This window comes from Suncus etruscus, chromosome 2 (genome assembly GCF_024139225.1).
Source record: "Suncus etruscus isolate mSunEtr1 chromosome 2, mSunEtr1.pri.cur, whole genome shotgun sequence".
NCBI classification, from domain to species: domain Eukaryota; kingdom Metazoa; phylum Chordata; class Mammalia; order Eulipotyphla; family Soricidae; genus Suncus; species Suncus etruscus.
The window spans coordinates 148,102,734-148,118,331 of record NC_064849.1 but is presented as its reverse complement, the minus strand read 5'-3'; the positions used below and the strand labels follow the sequence as shown (position 1 = coordinate 148,118,331).

At 30.8% G+C, this 15,598-nt stretch overlaps 1 protein-coding gene and 1 non-coding gene across 2 annotated transcripts in view; both read left to right on the top strand.

Moving 5' to 3' along the window:
- ARRDC3 (arrestin domain containing 3) overlaps window positions 1-15,598 on the top strand; it is a 689,774-nt gene that overhangs the window by 94,654 nt on the left and 579,522 nt on the right.
- LOC126002335 (U6 spliceosomal RNA) lies at window positions 883-987 on the top strand. The gene has a single exon (XR_007493074.1). It is a non-coding gene; the product is annotated as a U6 spliceosomal RNA (small nuclear RNA).

Genomic DNA, 15,598 nt, shown 5'->3' with positions numbered 1-15,598 from the left:
ATTAAGGTAGATACCTGGTAGTTCATTTAATATATGTAAAATAACTAGATACATGAATTATTTTTTAAAAGAAAAAGCTCCATATGTTTAAAAAATCTCTACTAGAGATAAATAACAATTAATTATAAATGATGGAAATTGTGTATTTTTCACCTGCAGCATAATTTCAACATGATACAAACCCAAAAATTATTGGCAGAAACAGCACTCTACTATTTTCCTTTTATCTAGCTAGACTTCTAGGGATATGTTGCATCATTTTTTATTTTGTTGAACAAGAAAGCTCACAGTACAGCACAGCATACGGTTTGTCAGACAATAAAAACTGCAGCAAGTCATTATAAAAATGGCTGGCAGACATATTCATTATGCTGAGTTAATGTCTTTTCTGCTTCAAATATCTCTACAATCTGACCAGTATTCTATGCATGAGATTTCTAAGTAGATCTTATCCACTCAATCATACATTTCATAGAAGTTTCAGTATATTTATATATGTGCAATACACATTGTGTATATACTTATACATTCACTCACAATTCTGCATAGACAAACACTGTACCTTAAGTTAGTAAAATTAAGTTCTCAACATGTGCAAATTATGAATCTATTTGAATGAGTAATAAAATTTTAAAGATGTCAACATTAAAAATTCCGTGTTTAACTGCTTAACGTGTGAATGTATAAAAATATCTAAACATATACAGAAATAATATTTTATATACCTCAGTTACAAAAGGAAATATGTTAGATAAAGATTTAAAAATAGACAAATAGTCAGAGAATGGCATCTAGAGCCCAAGTATTAGTGAAATCAAGGTTTTGTTCCATGAATAAACACTGAAAAGAATTTAAAAACCTTTTCTAAAAAATACAACCTAAGTGCTTGCTTCAGCAGCACATATACTAAAATTGAAACTATACAAAGATTAGCATGGCCCCTGTGCATGGATGACACGCAAAAAAACAAAATAAGATGGTGTGTGTATTCATACCTATTTAAATATTTAAATATTTAAGGGAAGTTTAAAAGTATTTACTTCCAGGAAACTCCAAAATTGTGAAACATCATATTATGGAAATTGAGCCTAGAAAACACTGTTACTAAAAGTGAGTGTTATTTATAACTCAAAAATAAAAAAGTAAAATGTTATAAATTATAAATGGAATGTCAAAATTTTGATAACTAACTTGATCTGAGCATTCTACTATTGTTGGATTTCATTTAACATTTAATTTTCACTTGCTATTTTTCACTTTACCTAAGAAAAGTTATTTTATAAGACCTAAATTTTAGGGGGCCAAAGAGAGAGCAAGCACAATGGTTGGACGTTTGCCTTGCTCGCTGTCTACCCAGATTCAATTTCCGGTAACCCATATGGTACTTTGAGCCTGCCAGGAGAGAGTTCTGGGTGCATAACCAAGGGTATGCACTGCTGGGTGTGGCCCCAAACCCCGCCAAATAAAAAATTAATTAAATTGTATAGCCTTTTATAGGTTAAACTAGAAGCATTACAAATCTCTTTAAAAATGTCAAAATTTAAAATAGTTTTTAAAAATGATCTATATTTAATTTGATTAAAAATTAAAATATGTGATAATATTTGTAAAAAATCAAATAAGAGTTTAGTTCATTTGTTACTATATCTTCATTTTTTCAGCAGAATATTCAACAAATAATTTTCAGGAAGTGGATACTTATTTCTTCATAGAAAAACTAAAATCAATTTGATGGAAATACTGTAATACCTTCATGGACAAAAATTAATATAATAACTCCGTGAATGTCAGAGATTCTATAGAACAAAGGAATTGAAAGGGTATTTTTTGTTTGTCTTTTGTTTCTGATTTTGTTTTTATTTTTATTTATTTATTTATTTATCTATTTATTTATTTATTTTAGTTTTGAGCCACACCTAGTGACACTCAAGGATTACTCCTGGCTATGAACTCAGAAATTGCTCCTGGCTTGATGGACCATATGGGAAGCCAGGGGAATCAAACCGAGGACAGTCCTAGGTTAGCATGTGCAAGGCAGATGCCCTACTGCTTGCATCATCGCTCTGGCCCAAGAATTGGAAGTTGTTTTATAATACTTTTCTAAGACAATAAATTTGAATAGTTTTCAGAAAAAATACAATATAACTGTTTATATGAATAACTCAATACAAGAAAAGTTATATGAAGTTTATATTATTGGTCTTATTCTTTTTGTTGGTTAGTTTTGGAGACCACACCCAGATATGCTTGGGCTAATGACTTTTGTTTTTATTAAAGATTAATGTATTTTATTATGCATTATTATTTAAAGATTGAATAGATGGGTTGTAAAAAAGTTATGAAATAAATCTACTATGCATATGCTTATAATCTATTGGAAAAGCAGAAAGTTGTTCATTTTAGTGGTTTATAGTAAATTGAGATTCTATTTTAGTATAAAATATAAAATATTTTAATAGCATAAATATATTCTCCTTAATTTAGGGAGACTAAACATAAATAAATGTAGCAGTAGAAACTGAATTATTAAAAATCCATTAGACATACACAGTATTATTTAAGTATAAAAGTCTCCCTTGGTAGTTATCTCTCAGAAGAATAAAAAGATTATAATGCTATTTCTTTATAAACTATACCTTCCTGGGTATAGTTTACCTAGATACACGTTAGTAAAAAAAAACTCTGAATCTTAAATTGAAATAAAATTATATTAATTTGCACACTTTTAGTGCTCACCAAATAGGCACAAAAGTGAAAAATTCCAAATATAAATAAATGAATTAAAGATATCAATATAACCATCATAACATTTCCATTAGTTCAAACTGTAAATTCTAAAGTTGAGTTACTTTTCTTCAGAAATAACCAAAGGCTAATCCAAGTATAAAATGTAGATAAAAAAGAAATTTATTGGGGCCGGAGAAGTGGCTCAAGTGGTAGGGGGTTGCCTTAGGCACACTAACCTAGGACTGACTGTGGTTTGATTCCCCAGTATCCCAAATGGTCCCCCAAGCCAGGAGCGAGTTCTAAACACTTAGCAAGAAATAACCCCGAGCGACATTGCATGTGGCCCAACCCCCCCCCAAAGTTATCATCCCATCGTGTTTTAGCAAATATTATTTTTATCATTCATATATATATATACATATATATCTTTTCCTTGAAATCTGCCAATATTTCAACTAGCCTTATATCAATTCACAGATAAACAATGCAGCAACACTTATCTTACTCTGATTTTTCTAACATCCCCAATAAGTTATTAGAAATATTAAAGCAATAAGAAGAAAGAGCTAAGCTAATTAAAAATATAAATCATCTAGTTAAGGTAGGTTTTGTTAAAAATTCTCAATATATCAATTCTTTATTTTGATTTTCTTTAAAAGTCCAAGCTTAAGGTATGAATGTCTGGGCTTCATGGAAGTAGAGAAAAATGAGGTCCTTGGGTCAAGAATTGCTCACATACTGTCTTGCTCACATACTCTAAAGTACTACATGCCTGTCTTTTGAGGAGAAAAATACTGAAGGTATTTAATCTATATTTAAATTTAATCTAAATGTAATCTTCTTGTCTTTTAGAGAACAGATAAGAATCCCATGAGATTAAGCCTCATCAGGGTTTATTCTGATAAATATTATGAGATTTTGAAGTTACACATAATTTTAGACAGTCAGATCTTTATCTCCCTAAAATAAGATTCCTTAAGATGATTAGCAATATTGTACTGGTTTCACCTGTGATATCAATACATAAAAATTACTTATTTATTTCAGTGGACTACAAGAAAACGTTATTATTTATTATCAAAGATTCATAATTTTGACAATGACTGTTTTAGCTACAGGTTTGATTCAGATCTTTTTCATTAGATTTTATTCTGAAAATCAAAACTATCTAAAATCAAATATTTTTATGATAAATAGCAGAAGATTAACAGGGGTCAACAGAATGATATAATAAACTTTATGACTCAGAATTAGTAAATTTTCCACTATTGATAAAAATTATTGGCAACATATAGTAAAGACAAGCCAAATATCAATGGAACTAAGATATAATCCATATTCTTGTCAGAATCACTGTAATGTAGATATTAGAGGACATGGATGTGTACTTCTATGACAGTCACATATTATGTACATTAGTTCAATTCACTATGTCTCTTTTAGAGACAAAAATCTAGACTAATTGCCATATGATTGTTAGACTTGTCTATACAACACTAGATAATTAATGACAAAGAAGTGTTAGGATGTGGATGAACTTCCAAATTTTTCTCTCTTTATACCTATTTCTAACTCTGAGATGAGAAAACTTAATGTTTCCCCCCCCACTGTTTCTTCACATAGTTAATTACCTATGTTAACTGCAAATTTAATATTTCTATATGTCATATTTTCTCTTTTTACTACTTTAACTTTCAGGTAGGCAATAAATTCTAAACAATGGCAATTTATATATAAGAATTTTATGATCTAAATGCCCCAGGATCCAGGATCAAAAATTAAAAGATAAAACTGAGAAAATCTGGATATTTTTCTTCAAGATAATTTTTTATACTAAGGTCCAGATTATAATCCTGTTTTTGACTATAAAAACCTAAATATAAACTGTACTAATTCCATTTCCTTATAAAATATATTTACCTTTACACATTTTATGACATCTGGCTTATTTTTCATATAAAATAAAAAATCACAAAGATAGTTCAGTGTATTGGACACATGTTTTGCAAATGGCTGACTCAGATTGAGCCCCAGAATCCCTTATGGTTCCTCAAACCCTGCCAAAAATGATTTCTGTAAACAAAACTAGGAGTTGATCCATGAGCACTGCTAAAGTGTGACCCCCAAAACAAAAGCAAAGCACTCTGGATTTCTTTGCACCAACTATTTATAAAGTTTATATTTTCCTTTTTTATTTTGTCTTTCAACTGTTTAAAAATAGAATTGTATATATAGCAGGTGAGAGAATAGAATGAAATGATAGAGGAAAAATGATATAAAGTAACACAGGATTATTACCTTGATAACTAATTCCTGGAAAAATCATAGATATTGAAATCACATTTTCACTTTATTCTTGAAAGAGCTATGTTAAGGGAAGAAAAAAACAGGACAAAAATTAGTATAAGAACCAAATACAGAGAACTGGAATTAGTGTACCTAAATAAGATTTTTGTTTGTTTTTGTTTTTGGATCACACTGGTGTTGCTCAGGGGATATTCTTGCCTTTGTGCTCAGAAATTACTCCTGGAAGGGACAGAGGATTATATGCGATTCCAGGGAGTTTTTCAAACTAGGGCAGTTGCTGCATTCAAGGCACACATTATACCAGATGTTCTATTGTTCCAATACCTTAAATAAGATTTCTAAAAAGTGAATAAAATACAAACAAATATATTGTAATAAATACTCATAGTAATAGTTCAACATATAGAGACAAATTAAAGAAAACATTAAACCTTGGCATAATGGTCAATTATGTCATCAAATATTTGTCAAAATGTGGGACCAGAGAGATAGTACAGTGGTAAAGGTGCTTTCCTTGCATGCAGCATAGCAACATTCAATAATGACACCTCATATGTTCCCATGAACCTTACCAAGAATGATCCCTGAGTAAGGAATCAGGAGTAACTCTTGAGCATGACCAGGCAGAGCCCAAAAACTAAAAAAAAAAAAATTTAATATATCAAACCTCACAGAATATATACCATTAAAATAATAGAAGTTAAATAAACTATGGAACTTGGATGATAATAAAATGACAATTTAAGTATTAAAATGATACTGTGCTATTCTAAATGTAATAGAAGTAAAGAAAGAAAATAAAATAGATTCATCAAATGCTACAGAACAAAACTAAAACATAAGCAAAACTCTTATTCATTAGCCAAGAAATTATAAATAATAAATTATACTTTATATTCCTCTACACTCTACATTCAAAATTTTGGGCTTGCATTTAGCAAAATAATTTTTTAGAGAATACTACTGTATATTTAATTATTCTTATTATTAATAGAGGCAATTTGTTAACTATTACCAAAAGGTAGCAGTGTATTTGGTTTATAATAATATGTATAATGTGCATTTTATTAAGAAAAGAATAGTTTTAAATGCACCAACTTAAATTTATAATCTTTAATTTGATACAGATCATTAGATTAATCTAAATGATAGCATAGCATACAGTTTGGTATATTATATTCCTGAATATATTGTACGTAGATAAATTTTACTTGTCTAACTTTAACGAAGTATTTTTACTTATATTTTCTCAAAAATAAAGATTGTTATATACATATATACATATAATATACATATTATATACATATAGTAAGTAAATACATATATATGTAAATATACATACTATATGTATATAATATATAATGTGATTATTGGGGTAATGTTTATTATTAACCTTAAAAGTATATGTTCAACTAATTTTTGTAAAAGCACAGAGAATATAAAATGAAATAAAGGCACCTCTTCAAGAAATTGTCATTAGGAATTTAGATAACCATGGGTAAGAAATTAAAGTTGGATCCATATCTCAAACCTTACACAAAAGTCAACTCAAAGTGAATCAAAGACTTTGAGATCAGACACTAATCTGTAAAGGACATTGAGGAAAACTTACACAGAATGCTCCAAGACCTAAATCTCAAAGGAGTTGTTGATAATATAATGGCAATTGCAAAAATCTACAGATCAAAATTTAAAATGACACTGTATCAAACTAAAAGTTTTTATATTGCAAAAAAAAAAAAGGCATAGACTCAAACTAAAAGACAGCTAACTGAGAGGGAGAAAATATTTCCACTAAAGGCATCAGTTTGATATATAGGTTATAAAAATTACTCACATAGATTACTCCCCCAAATCTAAAAAAAATACATCAAAAATGGAGAAAGAAAATAAAGACACCTCTCTGAAAGTGAATTTTTTTGACTCATTATAAGTGTTTTTGTTATTACACAAAATAAAAGAAAAAAACTCTCATCACTGGTGGTGGAAATGTCAAGTTCAACTTTTATGGAAAGCAATATGGAGAGTCTTCTGGAAATTCAAAATTGATCTGTCATATTACCCAGAAATTCCACTTTTGGGTATCTATCTTCAGAACAGAAAATACATTCATTCAAAAAGACATATACACACCACTATTATTTACAGCATTTAGTAATTACGAGTTGTAATCAACCTAGATGTTCAACAACATAAAATGAAGACATGGGACAATACAATACATTACATTACAATACAATACAATACAGTACTAAATAGCTCTATGGAATGATTCAATCATGTAATTCGCAACAACATAGATAGAAGCAGAAGATATAATGTTAATTGAAGTAAGCTAAAAGAAGGATAAATACGATATCACTTACATGTTATATTCAGGATAATTCTCATGAAGGAATACAATGCTTTAAATAGATATTTCCTAGAACACTGTTGGACTCAGACTATAGTAAGGAAAAGGAAAGAAATAGAGTGGAGGGAGAGAAAGAGAGATGTGAAATAACAGAGACAATATTTAAGGGTACTCAGGTTTATTGGTGATATTGAAAAAGGACAGCACTAAATAATCAATCGATGGAGTCAGCAATACTAACACCCTGATACCCAAATTTTGACAATTAAATTTAAAAGGTACTTTTTATGACGCAGGCTGGTTGGGGGGAGGGGATAATGGAATGGACTCTGGGAACATTGGTGAATGGAGGTTGACACTGATGATGGATTGGTGCTGAAACAGAACTTGTCTAAAAGTCAACTAGAAATAAATTTTAAATCAATTAAAATAAAAAATAGAAAGAACAGGGGCCTGAGAGATAGCATGGAGGTAAGGTGTTTGCATTGTTTGCAGAAGGACGGTGGTTAGAATCCCGGCATCCCATATGGCCTCCGAGTCTGCCAGGAGCGATTTCTCAGTGTAGAGCCAGGGGTAACCCCTGAGCACTGCTGGGTGTAACCCCCCCCCAAAAAATAGAAAGAACTAATTACTATTGTTATCTTTTAATAGGAGGTTTAATAGAGAAAGTTATAGTCTTCATTAATTATAGTTGTTACAGATTTCACATTAGATAATCAAATTTTCTGAAAATATTTAAGATTTATACTTAGGTTTAATTGCTGCATAAAGTGATAAATTAAAATGTTTCTTTAAAAAGACATATTTGACTACAGGGAGCAATTTGTTTTCAAATATTGTATTTGTTGCTTATTCATAATGATATATTTTATCATAATGCAATTAATCTATTTTAGTGATGTGTACTCCAAAATATTCTCCAAAATTTTAACAGGAAAAGAGGACCATATTTCTAAATAGTAGTGCTTTTAATCAACAATATTTGTTCTTAAAGTTCTCCTAAATTTTAGATTTTTCTCTCAAAACAATCACGCTTAATATATATTAGAAATTTATTATTAATATTTCATAAGATTACTTATTTTTATTATTCTTATGCTAATTTAAAAATAACTATATAAAAACTTTTATTCATTATTAAATATTTTGATTAGTCTAGACACTAAATATTTTAATATGGTATTTCTATTCTATTCATAATGGTATTTGCCACTATGTCATTGCAAAGTCCTCGCACCAGTATAGACTATATATATATATATTTTTTTTTTGCTGTTAACAAAAATGACTAGACTATTTTAAAATGCTTTAGTGATGTTTAAATTGAAGTTTTGAGATAAAACAGCAGGTATGATTCTTGCGTGGCAAGCGACTGATAGTACATTCCCCTAAGCACAGTTAGGAGTGATTCTTGAGTGCAGAGACAGGAATAACTCTTTAGCATCACCAAGTTTAGCCTAAAAACCTAAATATATAAAATATAACAATAAAATAAAAAATTAATAAAATATTTAAATAATTAAATCAAGCAAGATTAAATTCATTTTACTGCCATATTAAGGAAAATAAATATTATATTAATATATTTATAAAGCTATCATTATCAAAAGAAAAAGCTTCAAAAGTATACATTACATTCATAATATATATAAATTTATAGTTTGAGACCTAGTATTGCTCTTTAAATTTTATGCCATATAGGTCATTCAAAGTTTCCAGGGTACTAGAATAATTTAGGTTTCTAGAAGTAATGACTTCTAATGTTTGATTTTGGATACTGCGTGATTGCTTTTGCCTTGAGTCTAGATAAAGGAATCAATAAAAATATAACATTTTATTTATAACAATATTTGTTTTATTTTTAAGGTATACCAGGCAGTGCTCAGGACTTACTCCTGGCTCTGTGGTCAGAAAACATTCTTGGAATGCCTCAGGAATCATATGTGATTCAGGGAATTAAACATGAGTTGGTTAAATTCTAAGACTCTTACATACTGCAATATCTTACTTGTCCAACCTGTGTTTTCTAAATTTGCAACAATTTCCTAGTTGCACATTCAGAATTCAAGGAAAGCATCAGACTTACACTAGAATCTGAGTAGGGTAGCTCCAGGACTCAAAGGCACATACTTGAAAAAGAGAAGCTGACTGGGGTAATCTAGATCAGAAGAGAGCCCTCTCTCTACACAAACATGGAGGGATATGTCTGGGTTTGGCTCCTAAAGAGTGTGCCAAGACAACCCGCATATTCACCTTTCTTTAAAGTTTTTTGTCACAGTCCTGTTAAATAATCGTGGAAGTCGGGGTAGAGTTATATATAGATCAGCAGGTAGGGCACCTACCTTGCAAGTTTGTTCCTGACTCCCCTTATCGTTCCCTTCAGGAGTGATCTCTTAGTGCAAAGCCAGGAGTAAGCCCTGAGCATAGTCAGGTATGGCCCTAAATCAAAAAATAAAAAAAGAGAAAGCAAGGAATGTGGAGGCATTTTTGCTGTTCATTGTTCATGCCATAGAATCAGGAGAGTTTTTAACATTTTCTATTTTCCTATGTACAAGTAAAGAGTAGAAGAAATTTATCCTAAAATGTCTAATATTTATTTATGTACTTTGTCAGTGTGTTATTCTGGTCTTCTAAAAATATGATAAATATATTGTATCCAAATCTTCAATAAAATGTGCCAGATTATTATACTTTTAAAGCATGTTTTAGGTCTTCAATTATCTTACATGTTTAGATTATTTATATATAGGTATATATCTGTATATATACATACATATATAAATATATATACCACCTTGAGGTGAATAGACTACATAGTTCAGAAAATGATAAATTTCCAAACCTATAATGTAGCCTAATATAATTTCTGTGTTTGTTTTTAAATCTAATATTTTTCTTTATAAATGCAGCTTTTTACACACAGGGTATTTGGAACACAGGATCTCACTGCATGCATTAAGTTTTGTCAAGTGACAAATTCTTTTCATTGTTTGAAATAGGACAAGTATTAAAACTGAAATATTCATGTGAATATACTTGTTCACCTTTAATTCCTATAATTCTATTCCCTATTATAATCCAGCTTCCTAGGATGTATTCCTAAATGTTTCCTGGAGTGTAGAAAATAATAATGATCCCCTTGTCATTTTACAGTCACAGAAAAGCTAACTAATACTTTACTCAGATCTTTCCATTAGGATTGTGTTCAGGGACCATCAGCATAAAGTTTTATAAAAATAATCTGAGAGATGGACCTTGTACTCAAACTATGTGTACAGAATCTATCTTAGGTCTTAATGGAAAGTTTGTTTACAGTGCTTAATAAAATAAGAAAATTGTCAATTTATTGTAGACTGAATAACCAGTTTTTCTAATACAAAGAAATAGATTTGCATTTTATTTTATCTGTGACCACTAAAAGATTTCAGTTAAATATCTGCCACCTATGTTGTTAATAACCAACACATTCATATAAGATTGTTCTATAAATTTTTGCAATGACGCTCAGGGGATTACTCCTGGCTATGCCCTCAGAAATCGTTCTTGGCTTGGGAGGACCATATGGGACTCCAGGGATTGAACCCAGAACCATCCTGGGTCAGCCGCTTTCAAGACAACTGCCCCACCGCTGCACTATAGCTCCGGCCCCAAGATCAGTTTAATAATTTTTCAAATGCTTTCTGACTTTAGTGATTAGGTATTAGAGCTAATTTCGTCAAGTATTTTTTCTTCAAGGCTTACTTCCTACTTTTACTCATTCAACCGAAACAATTAGATTTACCAAGAGAAATGGGTAATGTATTTTCAAACCATATTTCCCATAACACTGTATTTCCTGCAGCAAATCATTAAGTAGTAAGCAGATACATTAAGCTTTCTGTCTCTATACAACTTCATGGAATTATTTTGAACAGAAAATGTGGCTTTCACCCCCTTTCCACTCAAATATAGTTTCCAGTCAATATTAAAGTTATTAAAGAAATTGTTTGGCTCCTATGCACCTTGCATATAACTTTCTGTAACAACAGCCTGGTCTTGATGCAGGTAAGAGAAAATATATCAAGTTCAATTTGTGACCAAGTAAATCAAGGATTTTGATACATAAGAGTATCCACTCCTGTTAATACAGTTTTAAAAAACTAACACTATCATGTAGGAAATTACATACACCTGAGCTGAGAAATTTTGGGGGAACCCCTGCCCCAATTTCCTTTTGTTTTATCCCTGAAATGTAAAGCAAGTATACTTTAGTGATATGATTTTTTTTCTGGCACCTTTCCATAGCCAATTCCATTCATGCAGAAAGAGGATGAAATTCCATCATTCGAGCATGACATCTCAAAATTCAAACTTAATGAGAGCTTTGGCAGCTTCTGTCGAAGGCAGACAGTGATTAACAAAACACTTCAGAGTACAAGGCACAGCAGTGCTCAAAGAAAACAGTGATGATCTCCACTTAATTGTAGAAAAGCCCAAAGCATCTGCCAGCTGAAGAGAGCTGGAGCCATAAGGAGCTATTGCTCAGATAGGCTGTCATCTCCAGAGATCAACAACCATATGCTCAGCTCAAGCACAAACTCCAAAGAAGTTAATTTTCTGACAAAATACAGGGATAAATATGACATTCAAACAAGTGTGCTCACCCATCCTGAACACACGTTCATCTGCACGCATCAGATTTATGCATTGTTTAAACACAGGCAAATATAATTTGTTTGGAACACAAACATTGCTGCATGAGTACAGGTATAATTAATCTTTGTCTGGTCCACAGGTTCTTGTGTTCTACTGAACATGCTTTCAACAAACTTTTGATGAGTAGAGAAGTCACTTGTTGCTTCATACTTAAGCATACATAGCATTCTTTCAAGGTCTTGAGATTAATACAGTTTATTTAGCAAAAATAAAAATATTTATTATAGCTATTACTTGCAGTGTATCTGTGCATAAACATAAACTTTTGAACACATTCACATACCAACACACACACACACACACACACACACACACACACACACCTCCGTACTTACCTCTGAAAGCAAGCTAAAATGTACTAGGATCACTGGAACAAAGATTGTAAATAAAAAATCACCAGACACATTGTTAGTATTTATGGCTATGATAATTATTTTCTGGAAGTGGTTGCATGCAAGGCAGGTGACTTAACTCCTGTACTATCTTTACATCCTGTGATAGATTCAAAATAAAACGAACACAAGGTTAAAACAAAGGAGTGTTAGAAAATGAACCCCAAAACTGTACTTGAATTCTGAAAAAGAATGAATGAAAAATGATCTTTAAGTTTTTCATCATCACTTATGTGGGAATTCCCATTTGTGGTAATACTTCTTCCAAAAAACGAATGCAATATGCATTATGTTAGCATCAGGTAAATTAAAGTTTGTAAAATATTGGGGCTGGAGAGATAGCATGGAGGTAGGGCACTTGCCTTGCATGCAGAAGGAAGGTGGCTAGAATCCCGGCATCCTATGTGGTCCCCCGTGATGAATTTGATTCATCATTTGTGCACTAGCCAAACAATGTTAATTTTCAGAGGTAAATTACAGTCTATGAAAAATTACAGTCTATGAGAAATTACAGTCTATGAGAAATCTAAAGGGGGAATCTGGTGACTAAGTGTTACAGCAGCAAACTACCTTTGTTTTCTTGCTTATTTTTGTTTAATTATTATTATTTAATTATTATTAAATAAATTATGGAATTTATCTCATTTTAGATCTGTCTCTTTGCTTTTACCACTCTAGAGAAACCAGTGTTCTCTTTTGAATACCTACTACCTTTCCTTCTTCCCCCTTCATGTCTTCTTAAAAGGTTATAAAACATAGTTTATTTCACACACAGAAAAAATTAAAGCCCCTCAAATTTTTTCATTTTCTCCTTTGTTTATATCAGCAGCCACTCAGCCTACCATGAAAATTACAATGAAAATTTCAAACTGTTCTTTCTATGATAAATTTTGTTAGATTTTAATTAGTTTGCTACATCATAATTTTGTTATGGTATTTTGTATGACTAAAATTATTTAAAACTATTTAAAATTAGTTTTATTTTACAATTTTGGAAGTTATTTGTGATGATTAGACTTTTCAAACTGCATTAAGGTACAAAAATAAAAATTCAAAATATCTCAAATCAATATTCAATGAAAAAAAATAAAATTCACCAAGGTGTTATATTAATAGATTTCACATAGTTATTTATAAACTCTACTTAACTTATAAACAGCATTGATATTTTTAGAACATTTAATATCTTGGTCAATATTGTATTGGATAAATAAACTTATTTTACTGTGATTTATTTTTATCATTTTCATATAAATATATTTTCTAATCTTTGAAATAAAAACAAAACACTAATAAGTTCGCTACAACATTTTCTTAAATCATTTCAACTGAAGTTTCTAGATAGATAAATTAATGTTTTAGGACCCATGTGAACTTTTAACTTTTCCTCCAGAATGTCAGTAAGAATTATTTACTGAATACAAATGAAGGTTACCATCAAATGACATATAAATTAATATTTCTAAATGTCTAAATCAGAAAAGAATTTAGTCTAGAAATAAAAGTCATGAACATACTAATTAAAACATTTTTCAGATAGATGCTTTAAACCAGGGGTCTTCAAACTATGGCCCGCGGGCCACATGCGGCCCTCAGAGGAGTCTGATCCAGCCCGCCAGCAGTGAGCGCTGATTGGTTTCCAAGATACCTGCCAGCATATACACTCAGTGTATATCCAAATATCAGGAACCATGCACTCAAAATGGTAACCATCTTTGGTAGCACTTATGCCTGTGAACAGACTTTTTCAAGAATGAAATATCTGAAATCTCCAACCAGATCAAGATTAACTGATGCCCACTTGCATCACTTGTTACTACTGGCAGTGACAAATATAGAACAGAACATTGACCATCTCATTAGCCAAAAGCAGGCCCACAGTTTCCATTGAAATACTGGTGTGTGATCTGTTTATTTATAAATGGTTTTCATTTTATTTATATAAGATATGTGCAGTGTGAGTAGGAATTAGTAGTTCATATAGTCCGGCCCTCCAGCTCTCTAAGGGACCGTAATCCGGCCCCCACATTAAAAAGTTTGAAGACCCCTACTTTAAACCATAAAAAAACCTTGAGGTGTGAAAAGGAGCATGTATGGAGCCTGTATTTATTCCCATGAAAGTATGTTTCAAGGGCAGAGAAACCCTGTATCTTTTAGGCCAAGGGAATTCCCTTTCTAATTTCCCCAAAATATACTGTGACTATGCAAAAACTAAAACAAAAATACCTTGCCACAACAGCCCTCCTTCCTTTTTTCTTTTCTTCTATTTTTTTCTTCTTCTTTTTTTCCTTTCCTTCTCATGGTTATTGTTTGGTTATTGTATTTGTTGCTATGGTGCTTTCTGGTTTGGGTCTTTTGTTATATATTTGTTTCTTTTTTTGTTTGTTTGTTTTGCTTATTTTCTTTTGTGTTGTAAGATTTTGTCTTGTCTTTTTTTTTTGTTATGTTTTTCTTGTTTTTCTTTTGCTTCTTTTCTTTTTTTTTCCAAACAGAACCACATAACTTAAATCATCTTGTTATGCCTCATAAATTGAGGAGGATAAAAAGGATGATAGCAGAACCAAACAGTAGCATGAACATTGAGTAGAAATTAAAAAGGATCAGACTTAAACACCAAACTCAAAGTCAGTGACAACAGAATTGACAGCCAATCTTCAACAAGCTATAAGAGAGGGGACCAGCTAGCCTAGCAGTCTGAGGGCAAAGGAGTGGGATGCTGGGAACTGGGGTGGAGGGAGGACAACACTGGTGGTGAGAATACCCCTGATTCAATGCCTATGTACCTCAAATATTACTGTGAAAGATTTCTAATTCATGTTGGTCACAATAAAAATTAATTAAAATATAAGAAAGAAGCTTTGAAAAGAATCAGATTTTGGCAAATTTTAAATGAACAGCTATAATATTATCACTTTTGATTTTAGAATTAAGTATTAAATACTTGAGATGAAATTTGAATTTTTAATATTTAAATTATGTAATGGGAGGTAGTTTTAAAAATAAAAGCAAAAATATAAGCATCTGTAGAGATTAAATAATGAAATAAGATATTCTTTAATTTAAATAGATGCTTCCATCAAAATACAGATTAATTTGATATTTTTTTTTTTTTGGTTTTTTTTTG